General features: G+C 36.8%; 2 long non-coding RNA genes across 3 annotated transcripts; one reads left to right on the forward strand and one right to left on the reverse strand.

Moving 5' to 3' along the window:
• Window positions 1-404: 404 nt before the first annotated feature.
• LOC149098877 (uncharacterized) lies at window positions 405-13,884 on the reverse strand. The gene is made up of 3 exons (XR_016203550.1): window positions 13,268-13,884; window positions 1,750-1,810; window positions 405-684 (listed from the first exon to the last, which is right to left on the reverse strand). It is a non-coding gene; the product is annotated as an uncharacterized LOC149098877 (long non-coding RNA).
• On the forward strand, window positions 4,602-10,796 carry LOC149098878 (uncharacterized). Of its 2 annotated transcripts, none has more exons than XR_016203549.1 (5): window positions 4,602-5,454; window positions 5,844-5,964; window positions 7,766-7,893; window positions 8,330-8,549; window positions 8,863-10,796. It is a non-coding gene; the product is annotated as an uncharacterized LOC149098878 (long non-coding RNA). The 2 variants fall into 2 exon arrangements; XR_016203548.1 differs by having other exon boundaries at window positions 8,330-8,533; window positions 8,863-10,285.
• Window positions 13,885-14,389: the final 505 nt, after the last annotated feature.

A 14,389-nucleotide genomic window follows, 5' to 3' on the forward strand; every position in this document is an offset into this window, starting at 1 on the left:
AAAGACATACGTGATGAGTGAATTATTTTTACGAAAAAAGTACCGTAAACAGTACCTAAGAAGTATATCTAGAAAACGTAAAATCTGTGCTTGAAACGGGATCACAACCTCGCGTTTCCTACCTACCCTTTCTTAAGAAATGAATAATTTATGTTTCTTGATTATCAACAAGAAAAAGCGAGTTATCAGCTTATTTTACTCCTGGTCCATGTTCAGACATCGCACATTTTAAAACAACATCAAATTGAAGTCTTCGAAAAGCGAGAAACTAATTATTATTCTGCGTTCAAATGAAACTGAGCTCGTATTCAGAAAGCTAAAAGTCTGCTGCCTCGAAGACTTGCTTTTGGGTCAAAAAAAATACTGAGAGCCGAATATTATGTCAAGTTAATTCGCTACACGAGCTAAAACGCTGAAAAGTGTTAATCGAGTTTAAAACTGTCAACTAAATTCACTCAGGATTGTGAACAACACTTCCCTTGGCTTTCAAATGTTTAACTGACTTCGTTTTTTTTAATATACATAATGATTGCGAACAGCTATCCGATTATAGCACTGAACGTGTTTCTCCCAGCACATAGGATATACGCACAGTAAAAATTATCTGATAAAAAGTTTAGAGAGTCTTCAACTTACCTTGTTAACTGGAAACTTTAGGTTTAAAGGCAAGGGAAAATAGTCACACTGTAAAGGGATAAGGTTGGTTTAATTCAAAAAAATAAAAAAATTTCACTTCAATTATTATGATGTTAAATAATTGTAAATTAAATACTGTCGCTCTTTTGTTTCGCACCGTTAAGGATACTGCAATTACCCTGCTGTAAATACAACTACATATTGCACACTTGGGGTCGACACGTAAATAACTCGGCCATTTTTGTATTAAGTTCAATACCACTTACTTCAGCTGACCTGAGAATATTGAAAGACAGAAGCGTTCGAATCTTTCCATGAAACATCTTTTGATGCTAATTAAGAGTTCCGCTTTAGAGTTCGACCTAGGAAAACGAAATGCTCAAAACTCTTACGACGATTAAGTGATCAAAAGCTAACGGGAATACGTTTTACACTCGGTTTCACAATAGCGTCCTGATCTCAACGCCAAGCTAAATGTTTCATTAAAACCATAGTATGCATATACACAGGTTGACAACGCTTCAGTTAATTCTATTCAAGTAGACTAAACTTTATGGCTTCAAAGATCTCTATTAACGAATTCGAGAGCGGTAAAGTTCTAACTTTGCAGCTTTTTCCTAATTTTTGTAAAGAACTACGTAAAATAATTACCCTTAACAACAGAACACACGACATTCGACATTTTAATTTAGCTTTAATTTAGTTAAGAGAGACATAAGCTCCAAAGTTTCTTTAAAACACTAAATATAACTGTGACGCAAAAGACAAGGGTCCGAATACGACAATATAACCTGTGCCGCTTTTAAATCGCAAGAATGTTTTTATTCATACATAACCGCTGTCTGCCTAGTACTGGAAAACTTCATCTCTTCAGGTAAGATGAAAAGTTGAGACGAAATTAACTCAGGGCTGACAGAAAAACTCGCTTTAAATTTCAAATGTTAAACTGAGTTTGAATTTGAATACCATCCTGTCAAACAACAACAATCCCAACAATGGGAAAAAACGAAGGGCTGACTGACCGGCAAAAATATGTTCTTAATTTGTAACGAGGCAATAAATCGACAGAAATAAATAGGATCATTCAAGAAGTACAAAAGTCACTCAACCTACCCCGTCAATAGAAGACTTAGCTCCAAGTGAGTGGTCTCACTGATAATGAAGAACAGTCATTCTGTAGATATCAATTTCATGTTGCTTTTAGAAGAGGAGTTTAATGTAAATAATGTCAAAATGCTCTGGTGTTCAATACTAATTAGTTGAATATTTTTCCGTTTCGATTTCCATCTGTCTGGATCAAAAAACTAAATATCACGCTTCTAATCCAACTTTCCACGAAGAAACAAACAATACATTTCTAACCGAACTAATAATTTATAATATGCAATTAAATGCAATATTCACGATCGGTTTGAAAATTTGCTGAACAGTTTTTTTTTCCTCCAAAAATAAATTATTTTTCAATATAAATGAGGTCTGCCCACATACTCTCAGTAGTCCAGGTGAAATTGCATTCCGTTTTTTTCGTTGTAAATTTTATCCACGCTTTAAAAATTTATCGCGTATTAATAAAGGTCATCAGATTATCTCTATTAATAAGTTTAAAATTTTATGATATCTCAAAATATCAATCGGTTTTACGTTTTAGGACTTAACTAGTCACCATGTATCTCTGGCCTAATATTTGCTGCTTTCTGACATTTCCTCCAAAAGGCCCGTTCATCTTGACAGTCTTTAAACAACCTTTTAATTAACTTGTCAGGCTATTGATTACTTGACAAATAAGGCAAGCAATTTGGAAAACGCTAATTTCGTTGGGACTTCCTTTCAGCTGCTTTTAATAAAATGAATACTTAGCTTTTAAATTCTCATTAAAGTGTTTGTGCGCAACTTTTAATTTCTGTAGTCTAAATCATTAACATGGACAGTTGTCTTTATAGCGGAGCTCCGGCGGAGCCCCATACCCATATAGGGAAGAAAAGGAAACCCATGAATTGATTTTCTCATGGTTATCATGGCTAGCGGTATTGCTCGTGGGCGCGTACGCACGACGGCGACGACGACGACGACGGCGACGACGACGACGACGACGACGACGGAGTCGCGCAAGATGGCGGCCATACTCCAGCTAATAGGTTGACAGAGACATGCACCCTCAGTTGGTAGCGGGTGAATGCCATTTTTCTTGGCGGGATTTTTAAAGAAAAACGATAGCGGAGGTTGATTTAATATTTTTAAGACAGGGTTGCGCTGAAGCAAAAGACAGAAAGCAAGAATTAACAGGCAAAGAAGTAGCGAAGAAGATCGCGAAAAAGACTGAGCGGGCCAGCGCTGGGGAAGGAGGCGAAACAGTACTGAACAATGCCGTGAATTATAGCTAGTCAAGGGCTAGAGAAAGGAGGTGAAATAATACCGAACAATGCCGTGAACAAAGTTAACGAGGGCTAGAAGTGGTTGATTCGTTGATCTATCGAAAATATAACTTCAGTTTAGTCTTCACAACTTTTGCTGCAAGTTTCTGCCTGGAAGATTTACACTGGCCGAACTGAATTGCCAACTTGCGGTAAGTGACTTTTGTTGTTGCGTTTGGTATGAAAATTAACAAGTTTCCTCGGCGATATAAGCTTATTTTCAATTGGAATCCATTAAAAGTCTTCCTTATTTGAAGCCATGCTGTAAGAGATTTTAAAAATTGCATCGTTTTAATTTCGCTCGTCTCTAAACAATAACACGTGGGTCGCTTTGGAGGTTGCTGTAAGTTGTAAACAAATTATGTTTTCTATCGATTTTCGTCGTCAATTTAAGCTTATAACCTCACATCTAAAAATAAGCTTAACCAAAATCGTACTTGTAAACACGGCCGGGCGAGTTTTGAAGTTTTCTCTGATTTAGTTAGCACTGCCGCTTCGTAGACTGCTAAAATTTGTTCTTCTGTTGTTGAAAACTGAACCAAGAAAGGTCTACAAACCATTTTAAGCCGAAGCGAACAGGATTTGCTAAATTTACTTTTGTTCCTATGTGAATATTTGCATATTGTGATTACAAAGTATGGAGATTTCCTCGTTTTGTTAGTTCAATTTATTCGGTTTGGCGAAATGCTTTTGTGAATTCCGAGGTTAATTTGGTTGAAGACTGGTAAAGCTACTGCCAATAAAATGACTGCATAGCTAAATTAACCCGTCGGCAAAAATACAGACTCTCAGTAATATTCAAATTTAAGCGTGAATAATTTTTCAACTTTAACACCGCAAGCTTAAACGAATTTTCTTTATCCTCTCTTTTATTCGGTCACCGTTCATTGAAAAGGGATTTGCTGTTGATACTCGAGCTCAGATGTAGTGATATGCATCTTGTGTTTATAATGTAGATTTCCTCGTTTTATTTTGTTGTCTGTCCAATTAGTTCGGTTTGGTAAAATGCTTATATAGTCCAAAATGTCGAGTAGACGATTATGCATGGCAATCCTGTCTGCAAATAAAGCTCTGCTTTGATTTTGATTGGCTATTTCATGTTATTTGTGCCATTGCTTTTGGTTGGGGGTACATGGACCGTATTTTGTTAATAAGAGGTTATTCCCCAATGCGGTATTTACACTTAATATGGAAATGTTCCAAAAAAGTGAGATAGTACTAATTGACTCGGTAAATTGAACAGTGTAATAGAAGTTCTTGCCCTGACCATTTCTCAATAATAAGAATAACTTTTACATACATATATGCACAATTTAGTTAGAAAAGCGCTCTCCTATCTCCACTCTCTCTCTCTCTTTGCTCTCTTCTTCACACTAATTTTTTATTTACTAACTTATTAAATGAATGTCACTGATTGTTTTCTTTGTTGTGCATGCATACTTTTTTGCTGGTCGAAGAAAGTTTCAGTTTCTTCCTGGCTGTACAGTTTCCTTTCTCCTGTTCTGTACCAATTTGTTTGTGATATAACCTCGTGAATTCTCTATTCTCCTTAAATTTGATCTCATCAGGTTGATAGAATGCACTCTCAGAGTGTTCCATCATTGTCTTCAGTCGCTACAATTTTCCAGAAAAAAGCAATAGTTTTCTTAATTTCCTTTTACTTTGTGTTAGGACTTTTTAGCCTGCCTGTAATTGGCCCATGGGCATTACGGGAGAATAATTTTCAAGTAAAGAATTACATTCGTTTTAGTGTTGAGTATTTTAAATTGTTATGAATTAGGCATTTCTTTTTATTTTTTATATTTTTTATTTTAGTCGCACGCAATGTTTTATGGTTTTACCGAGGTATACCATGTAAATGTAAATAATGCCCTGGAATTCGCAAATCAGAGTGTGCATTATATCGGCTTTAAACACAAACCACATATTATAAATGACTCATATGTAAATGATATTTTTATTACAGAGAACTGGACAGGGCAAGAACTTCTCCTTCTTTTGTGAATTTATATATTAATTCCTCTCAGTGCTGTCAAAATGTCTCAGGAACCTTCATTTCTGATAATCTATTATTTTCCACCATACCTACAGCACAGAAGCTCACCAAATCCTAACTGATAACTAACATGTGTGTATCTCTAGCCTTTGCTGTGTGCTACATGTATATTCTGTTATCCTGCCTTAACTGCTAGGAAAAATTTTGGCAGAGCTGTTTCAACAGTTTCACTTAAATTGATTTCCAGTAACAGCGCTACATGTAGCAGTGTTATTGAGTGTGAACTTTATGGAGGATTTTAAATTTTTATTTTTTTATGATTACGGACGACAACAAAATATACATGTGTATACATAACCTGATGTTGGTGTTGGTTACAAACCGTAGTTCATAATAGTCATCCTATTACAGGTAAGGGGGAAAAGTTCAGAGAGTTTAGAACATTTCTTCCCCCAGCACACCTTCTGTCTATAGGTGCAATAATTGAGAGGTTATATATATGTACGAAGAGTAATGTAAAGTTACTGTATAAACTTAGCATTAAAATCTGACATTTGAATGCCTCCTTTGCTAAAATTAGTCATGATTTAATTGTTATCACTCCCTGTGAATTCATAGGGATTCCAGAGGCAAATTATAACCTAAAGTGGAAGTCCTGTATTCAAGTGAGGGAAAATGACACAAAAGAGTTACAATGAAAGTAAAGAGAATTGTGAATGTTGATATGGTGTACATTATACATCATGTAAAGGTATTTGGTGAGTGCCAAAGGCATAACATTTCCTGTATTGCTTTTTCAGGACAAATTATATAACAGTGACATTTTAAAAGGTGTGATCAGAAAAATAATGAGTACATTGTCCAGGCAGCATCAGTTTATGGACAACATATGCAGACAGTAAGAGGAACTGTAAGCACCATGTAAGTTAGTTTTATGCTTATGACTTCTTGTTCTTGAATTTTGTGTCATTTCATCACAAGAATAGGTAACGAAAGATGCAATAGTTGTTGCAATATATTTTTAAAGGAAAACTTATGTCTGCCTATGCTGGATAACAGCCATGTGTAAACTGAATGTGAAGCAAACAATATGTTAAATATGGGGCAACCCTAAAACCCAGAAACCGGAATCCGGAATCTGGAACCAAAAACCGGAATCCAGAAACTGGAAACCGGAATCTGCAAATCAAAGAAAATAAGTTCTTCAAATACGCGAAAATTGTTTTGCTTAGCTTTTCGACTGTAAAAAGTAAGCTGCCAAGTAAAAAGGACCTCAAACTTAACCTTTTTTGAAACAAAAATTCCGCGTCTGTTGAAATTGTGCAACCATTATTTTTAGTGAGGGCTATGATTATTATGAGAATCTCAGTAAAGTGCGTCTTAATTTTATTCCAAGCACCTCGAGAGTGTCTAAAATAAGCTTGCTGGTAATTGCCATTTTGTTTAATAAGTGATCTTCAATTTACCGGAAGTATAAATTTATCCTTTATGTCTAGTACATACTGAACAAGATAGAAAATGTCATAGAGAACAGGATATCCATCAGTGGCAGCCCCCTGTACATTGACGGTCACGCCCCCCAATTTCGAAGTCCAAGGGTAACCCGTCTGGTCTAAATATGAAATTTGATTTTTCCAACAGATACGAGACCAATTCCAGATTAACACAATTTCCACACTGATACTGTGACAAATCAGCATTTCATATTCTTGGCGGCCATCATATTAAAACAATTTGTAGAAATGTTGCACACTTACTTCCGTCTGCTTCTCACTTGCTGACAGATCAGACCACATGCTGTTCAAAGATGCTAAAAGACTGCCAGAAACTCACTGCAATAGCCTATAATAGCTTGTTGTTAATGTGCTGCTCACCAGTCTTCTCAGAGCAATTTGATGTAGACAAGAACCGGGCTCTCACCAGGGCCAGCTTGAACAAAAGATGGGTAACTTAGCCTATGAGCAGGCTCTCGTGTTTGGGCTGGGGGTGTGAGTGGCAAAGCCGCATGAAGGCTCTTGGTGACATGCCAATGCAGAAAAACACTAGACACCTATTTAGCCTGCTCAGACAATAGAGACAGATACTAGAGCCTGCTCGCAGGCTATGAGTAACTCTATCCACCCAAAAAATCAGTAACCCTGACTGGATAGTGATGTAGCGAATGAATAGCTTTATGCAGCTTTTGAACAACGGGGCCAGATATATAGCTAAGGGTTGTTCAGAACTAGTCAATAATTTTTTAGCAATTACAGTCTGTGGCTGAAGTAAAGCCAAGAAAATAAATAACAACAAAACGATTTTTGCTCATATTTATTTATTAGACATTGCTGAAGTGAATTATTTCTATCATCATTCATAATATCTGGATTCCAGATTCTGGTTTTTGGTTCCGGATTCTGGATTCCAGATTCCGGATTCCGGATTTCGGTTTCCAAATTCAGTGTTTTAGGGTTGCCCCAGATGATGTATGTGCATATGTTAATCTTGAATAATCTGAAATTTCAGAGAGTTTAAAAATATCATATCATATCTGTGATGGTTCTGAGGTGGAGGGCTGTTACATGTACATGTAAATGTCTCATGCACGATTTTTCACTCATTATGATTCAGGTGCAAATAGTTTCTGTATCTGTTGATGTGCAACAATCTACACCAATATTTCAGCCTAATAATGTACAGTGTATATTAAATAAATTAACCAAATTATGCTGTTTGTTTTTAGTTGGCCAGTGCTACTACATAGTAATGTGATGTTGAAGTGCACAAATTTACAAATATGCCCAGTGTCAACTTGTCAAATACATGTATATGAACTGGCCAGACAGTGTAGATTACAAAATTCTCTGAAAGGTAAGATGTTTCTTAAACATTATTTTGTAATGATTTCTCAGACATTGTTTTCCTCAAGAAAAGATTAATAACCCACATGGAGGTTTTTTCTCTATTAGAGCTCTTGATTCCTGATACTTTAATTTGGAATTTCTAAAGACTGGCCGTGAATGGGTGTTGGGTGTGAATATCTTCTGGAACTGCACATTCATTCATTGAGTAAGCAAGAACATCAGTATTTATCCTGACAAACTCTGATTTTCTTCTGGAAGCTGAACTCATATACAGTTGTACAGTTATATGTACAACCAAAGAGCCTGGATGACCCTGTGATTGGGACTGTGCACATTGTTGTAACCCTCAATGTTCCAGTTGCTTGTTTGAAGCAAATTGCATTTGCTCTCGAAAGCAAGTCGCGAAGTTCATAACAGTTATGTAAGTTTGCTTTGTATCTCAGGGCAGAGCCTGCCACAGTGAAAGTTGGAGTACCAACCCCTAGCATTTGATTCACTACTAACACTCAGTAAACAGCTAACAATGAAGTACACTGTATATCAAAGAAAGGAATTACATGCCTGTTCCTGTCAGTCAATATATGAACAGGTTACAGATGGGGAGCCTGTATTAAAACATCAAAGATTTTCAAAGCAACCATGGCCTGGTGAGATAGTTCTGAGGTAATATAAATTTAAGGTCCTTATGATTGCTTATAGGCATTGATTTTTATTGTAAACAATATCTTACTAAGTGTATTTTTCTTGTGTGCTGATTGTTGGAGAACACAGAGGTCACTGTTATGACAGAGATATTAATTTGTGAAAAGTTCTATAAACAAATGCATCTGGGAACAAATTAATTTATCATGGATGCAGCTTCTGAGAGATCCCCAATATTAATGGAACATACACTGTTCATACAGTACATGTAAAAGAGTTTAGTAATTCATTACTTATGATTCTAATGCTTTGTTTGGTTTCTCTGTATTTACAGACAACTTGATGGGATTATAAATTCTGCACCAAGTTCATTGAATAAACTGACTTGGAGGTTCAGTTCTGCAACCCATCCTGTTTGTAGTAATATCATAGCTGCAACATTGTGACAGATACACTGCATTACATTATTAAGAAACACATATTAACTAATTATTTTTAAGTGCCTGTTAATTTAATCAGTTTTTCTTAGAGATAATTTACTCATGGTTTATTTAAATAATTAGCTTTTTGGCTTTAAAATGATATTTATTGCGCTTTTAAATCAATTTTGTGATAATCTGCATTGGACATGGCATAAATTGATATTTTGCCAACACGAAATGGAGAACTGGGTCTTAAGCAAAGTTGCAGGATTAGCATTTTTGTAGAAAGAAAGGGTTGAGAAATTTGTGACATTCTACAGACAGCCTTGCCATTCGCAATGTTCGATAAGGTTAATTTGTTCCATTCTGTTGTAGAAATAGTGTTCTCTAATTTATAAATTATTTCAATCTGTTGTTTAAACGATTGCCTTATAACCCCATGTCTGGCTTTGGTGCATGTAGGATATTGATGTATTTTTTATCCATTTTGCTGTAAATTATCTCAATTGATGTGTCAATCAAAACATATCTTGGATATGCTGGGCTCTTCTGACAAATGTACCTATGCCTCATAACCTTTGAGTGCATTTGGTTGTGTAGTGCAGACAAAATACATGTACATAATATAACTTCCTCTTAGCTCACTGATAATTCTTGGTATAATTTAATTATAGCAAAATTAATCAATGGAACCCAATCGCAACTCTTGTAGTCCACAATGCCAGTCGAGAAAAAGAACAAATCACATTGAAATTGAATAATAAAATTATTATTAGAAGCCTATGCAAGTATTCATGATCAGCAAAAAATATATATCGTAATTACCATTCATGCGAGGGTGATTTTGCTTATTGCAAACCCTTCCAGCAGGAGGAGACTCCATACAATAGTGAAGATGGCTAAATGTATCTTTGGGGACAAGTTAGGAAACAAAACTTTCCAACTTTTCACATATGTATACTGTTTTGGTATTTTTGTGAGATTTCATTTGGTAGAGATTCAGGGACTGAGTATATTGTAACCACTGCATTTCAATCAGTCCCCACAACAAAAAAATGTGTAAACTTCTTTTGTGTGGGAGTCCCCATGTTAACTAAGGAAGAATATAATGATTAATGACAATGCCTTGTCTTTCTGAATAAGGTAGGAAAGAACAAGAAATGCCACCAAAAAGCACAGAAGACAGTTCTGTTATGTGATCAAGATTTTTGGTAGCTTCCCAGAAATCCTTGAAATCGTGGCTCTATATTTCATAATCACACCATCTTACACCTCGATCTGCTGATGTAATACTAGTTCCGGCTGAAACTATTAAATCATTCGCAATTTACCTCATACATGTTGGATTATTTTCATTAGTAACAATATTCCGAAAAATAACTGAGGAGCTCCGCTTTTAGGCTGGCCTAAATCTATATATTAATTATCGTGTCTGGTTTTAACTTCCGTTTGAAAACGAAAATATTTCTCTACGAGAAAATGACGAAAAAGCCAAATCGAGTTTAATATATATCTATTTTTGACTACCACGTCTTTGAATATGAAATTGAATATTACTTGGCATGATGGGCGAATTTTCCGCTTATCATTTTAAGCTTAACATTCCCTCCAATTGATTTCGTTCGCTTTTTTAATCCGAAATTCGTTTTCAACTGATTGCTTTCATCCTACAAGAAGGCCTACAAAATGGGCCATCATTGAGAATTGGTTCATGGCGGGGAAATTCTTTAGAGAAGAGAGGTTCTGTCGGTCATAATATCTGGAATACTCAAATCAGAAAAAAAAAATGGGTGTTTAAAATGTTAATACCGAGTTTTTCATCTCAGCGTGGACACATGACGTAAAATATGTTCTAATTGGTGAAAACATGGCATGTTTGCCTCCAAATATTTGAGGTTTGAAGGGCGTTCGTGCATGCTAAGTTCTGCTAAAATGGCGGGAAAAAATGGATATCCAAGACTTCTTCGAGAAAATGACCCCTTAAATTTGGACAATCGATTCCAACAACTTCGAATAAGTGAACGACAGTTTGCTCGGTCTTCTGATGTGGTTTCCTGAAAGCGAGTCGATGTTACCTGTCTCGTGATGTTGCTTAGCGTTCTTGTGCACAGCTGAACTTTGAAGACGAAACCTGCGACTTATTGTACTAACTGGAAGCATGCGACACCTCGTTTCTCAAGTCCTAAGACAGAAGAACTGCTGGTTTGAAGTAGGCTCGATTTGCAGCCGCTTTGTGAACACGCGTTTCTTTCCCCACACCACGGCTGGATCACTGGTCTAGCCATTGCATTTTTGGACCAATCACGGCCAAGCCTGCTAGAATCGAGCAATCTGGCTGTGATAGGTCAATTTTGTCACTCGTTTTTCCAACATGGCGGAAAACAGTACTGATGAGTTTTCTTTTGCTGTAAAGTGTGTTTTAGGGCGCTTTTCGTATCGGCAAATTAAGGGAAAAGATGTCTTAGTTTTACAGCTAACGGCTCCAGGAAAATCCGTAGTTTTTCAGTCTTTCCCGCTCATCTTCGATGCTGCGTTGATGAGATTCGGAAACCAGTCCGATTTACTAGTTGTGCTGGTTGTGCATTGGTTATATTATCTCTCTGCTCAACTCGCTTATGCAGGACCAAGCCAGGTTTCTTACTTCAATCTGTGTAAAAGTAATTAATATCTGGGACGAGCAAAAGAGGGCGGATTATTTTAGGTCGTGCTAGGGTCCCCGATATGGTGATCCATATAAATTTGATATATGTAACTTATAGGGAAAGGCTGCGGCTGAGGGCCATTGATGACGCCCACTTTATCCGACACTGGTAAGAATTAGAATGATTTGTCTCAAATATTTGTCGTAGTTGATTCCAAATTTATCTTTAGAAAACACTGGATATGAAATAAGGGTTTAATAGCACGGGCCAGTTCTGACCGCCTGTTACAAACACATCTGGCCTGTGCACTCCAGTAATGCTCTATAGACTTTTTTAGCTTGGGTGGTTTGTTTTCCCATTACACATCACGTGATATTTGTTAGAGAATTGTCTTTTATCAACCTAAAAAAATATCTATTCATATACACGCGACTATTTGAAAATTTGAAAGCGAGAATTCTCAAGAGTATCAACACATGGTCTAAAATAGTGCAACAAGCGGCCTATGCTAAAAAGGTCTATTCCAAATGTCATGTTGAAGCATCGTCACATGGACATTTAGCACATAATAGCACGGTCTTACTTCTACATATTTTGCCTTCACTACACAACCGAACACACTGAAAGGTTGAGGCATGGGCGCGTTGGTCAGCCAGGACCAAGATATGTTTTATTTGCGACAATAAGCTTACAACAAAGTGGATAAGAGATACATCAAGTAACGTCCTACATGCGCCAAAGCCGGACACGTAAACCCCAAAAACCTCTTGTTAGGAAAAATAGGGATCGTGTACCCCCGACCAAATGCAGTGGCGCCACCTTTGGGGTTTTAAAGTTGACCTATAACTGACAACAGAATGAAAAAACAAATCATGTGACGCTAATTATACAATAAAAATAAACCTTATGGGAAAGTGCTAGTGGCAAGGCTGACCGTAGAATGTCACAAGTTTCTCAACCGTCTCTTTTTACAAACGTACTACCCGCGAGCCTTCGCGTACTACTCTCCCACCCAGTTCTCTGTTCCGTGTCGGCAAAATATTAATTTATGTCAATACCGATTATCACAAATTACATTTTGATGTAGACGTAGGGGATTTTGAAAAAAACTTTGCAATTTTGATATCCAATTGTAAATGGAATACATGTTCTTTTGTAAATATTTGCCATTAATTAAGTCTCCATCTGTCTTACAAAGAAGGGAGGTTATTTGTAATCAACAAACCTGAAAAGTATCTGTACGTTTTAGTAATTATTATCCCGTGAACCATCAGCTCTTGTGCGTGCACCCAAAAAAACAGGAAATAAGTTTTGAATGAATGTATGACCTGCTCTACTGTACTTGTTTATAGCCTTTGCTACAAAACTTGGCATTACTTACAGCATGCGGATCACCGAGGAAACGCCTATTCGCTCACTAATTAATTTTGCCGGAAAAAAGGTTATTTTTCGGCGATGTTTAGCAGTAAATCAACTTGATTTTGTCCGTTGGTTATTTTCTTTATGGTTATTTTCGATAGACGCAAAAAGGTAGGGCTAACTAAGCATGTGCTTGGATACGAGTTTTATTACGCCCGTGTGTTTACCCAAACGTATCATGCAATCGGGATAGAAACAGTACTTTACCTTATACTCCTGGTATCTTTTATCCCAAGAACAGAAAAAGAGTTCTTACCTTCACTTTACAAATATGAGCTTTTTCGCTTTGGAAATCCTGCAAAATTAGTGCCATTCGGTGATGTTACCAAGAGTGGTAGAACCTGTATGGTAAAAAGGAAAAGGTCTAGTTTGCTGCAGAGGTCTTATAACAGAGGCAGGCCGAAGAAGCAACCTTGGCTTATGATCCTTGGTACCACTGGATAGTTCTCTTGCATTGGACCACTCGGGCTCAGTGATGACGATTTCGACTCTACTCAGAATATTTGTTTACCGATTTACCATAAATAAGTTTATCGCTGCAAAGATACCCTTGGGGTCCAGATTCTTGCTGGCTACGATTTCGTGCAGTTCCTGTTTTAGTTTTACGCTTTTTTTTTTGGATTATCCAAAATGTTTCTACGTAGAACACATTTTTGCTAACAGGTTTAATTTTCACGGAGAGACAACCTCCGCCATATTTTCCCCCGCGCTGCTCGCATGTTAGTTTGCATAAAAAGCGGATATGCCGTCACGGACAAAAGCGATACGGACCAGTGATCCAGCCGTCTGTTGGGAGGACTATCAACAAACGGACTCCCAAAACGGCTGGAAATCGAGCCTAGGTTTGAAGTTGGGCAAGTAAATATTAATCGAAAATATATGAAAAACCTCTAATACTTGCAAACGTTGGCGCGAAAGTTAGCTTGTCGGCTGTAAAACTTCAAATATTTGGCAACCCCCAAAAAGACATGTTTGCAGCCAATAGGCCAATTCCGAGTTGCCTCAGTATGACTCAAGGGTTCATGAAGATTGCTCAAGTTGTGGTACAGTGACATAAATGTGATCCATTTGTGTACGGTAGTCAGTAGTATAATGGTTAACTAATTGTATATATCCTCTGTTTTTTATCAGTGATTTTTTTGAGACACCTTTCGTCTGTTGTGTCTTGCATTATATTAATATTGAAATCTCCAATAAGTATGGTGGGTATTCTAGTATCTGTTATTACTGAGTTATGAAGATGAACGAGGGCTTTTATAAACTCTAAAACTGGAACATTAGATTTGAACGGTAGATACCTACCACGTGGATATTTGGAATTGGACTGCGTAGAACTGTTATAGTAATTTCTACATTATTAGTATTGAACCTGCATGGA

This window comes from Orbicella faveolata, unplaced genomic scaffold, assembly GCF_042242905.1.
Source record: "Orbicella faveolata isolate gen_17 unplaced genomic scaffold, um_ofav_v1 contig_46, whole genome shotgun sequence".
NCBI classification, from domain to species: Eukaryota; Metazoa; Cnidaria; class Anthozoa; order Scleractinia; family Merulinidae; genus Orbicella; species Orbicella faveolata.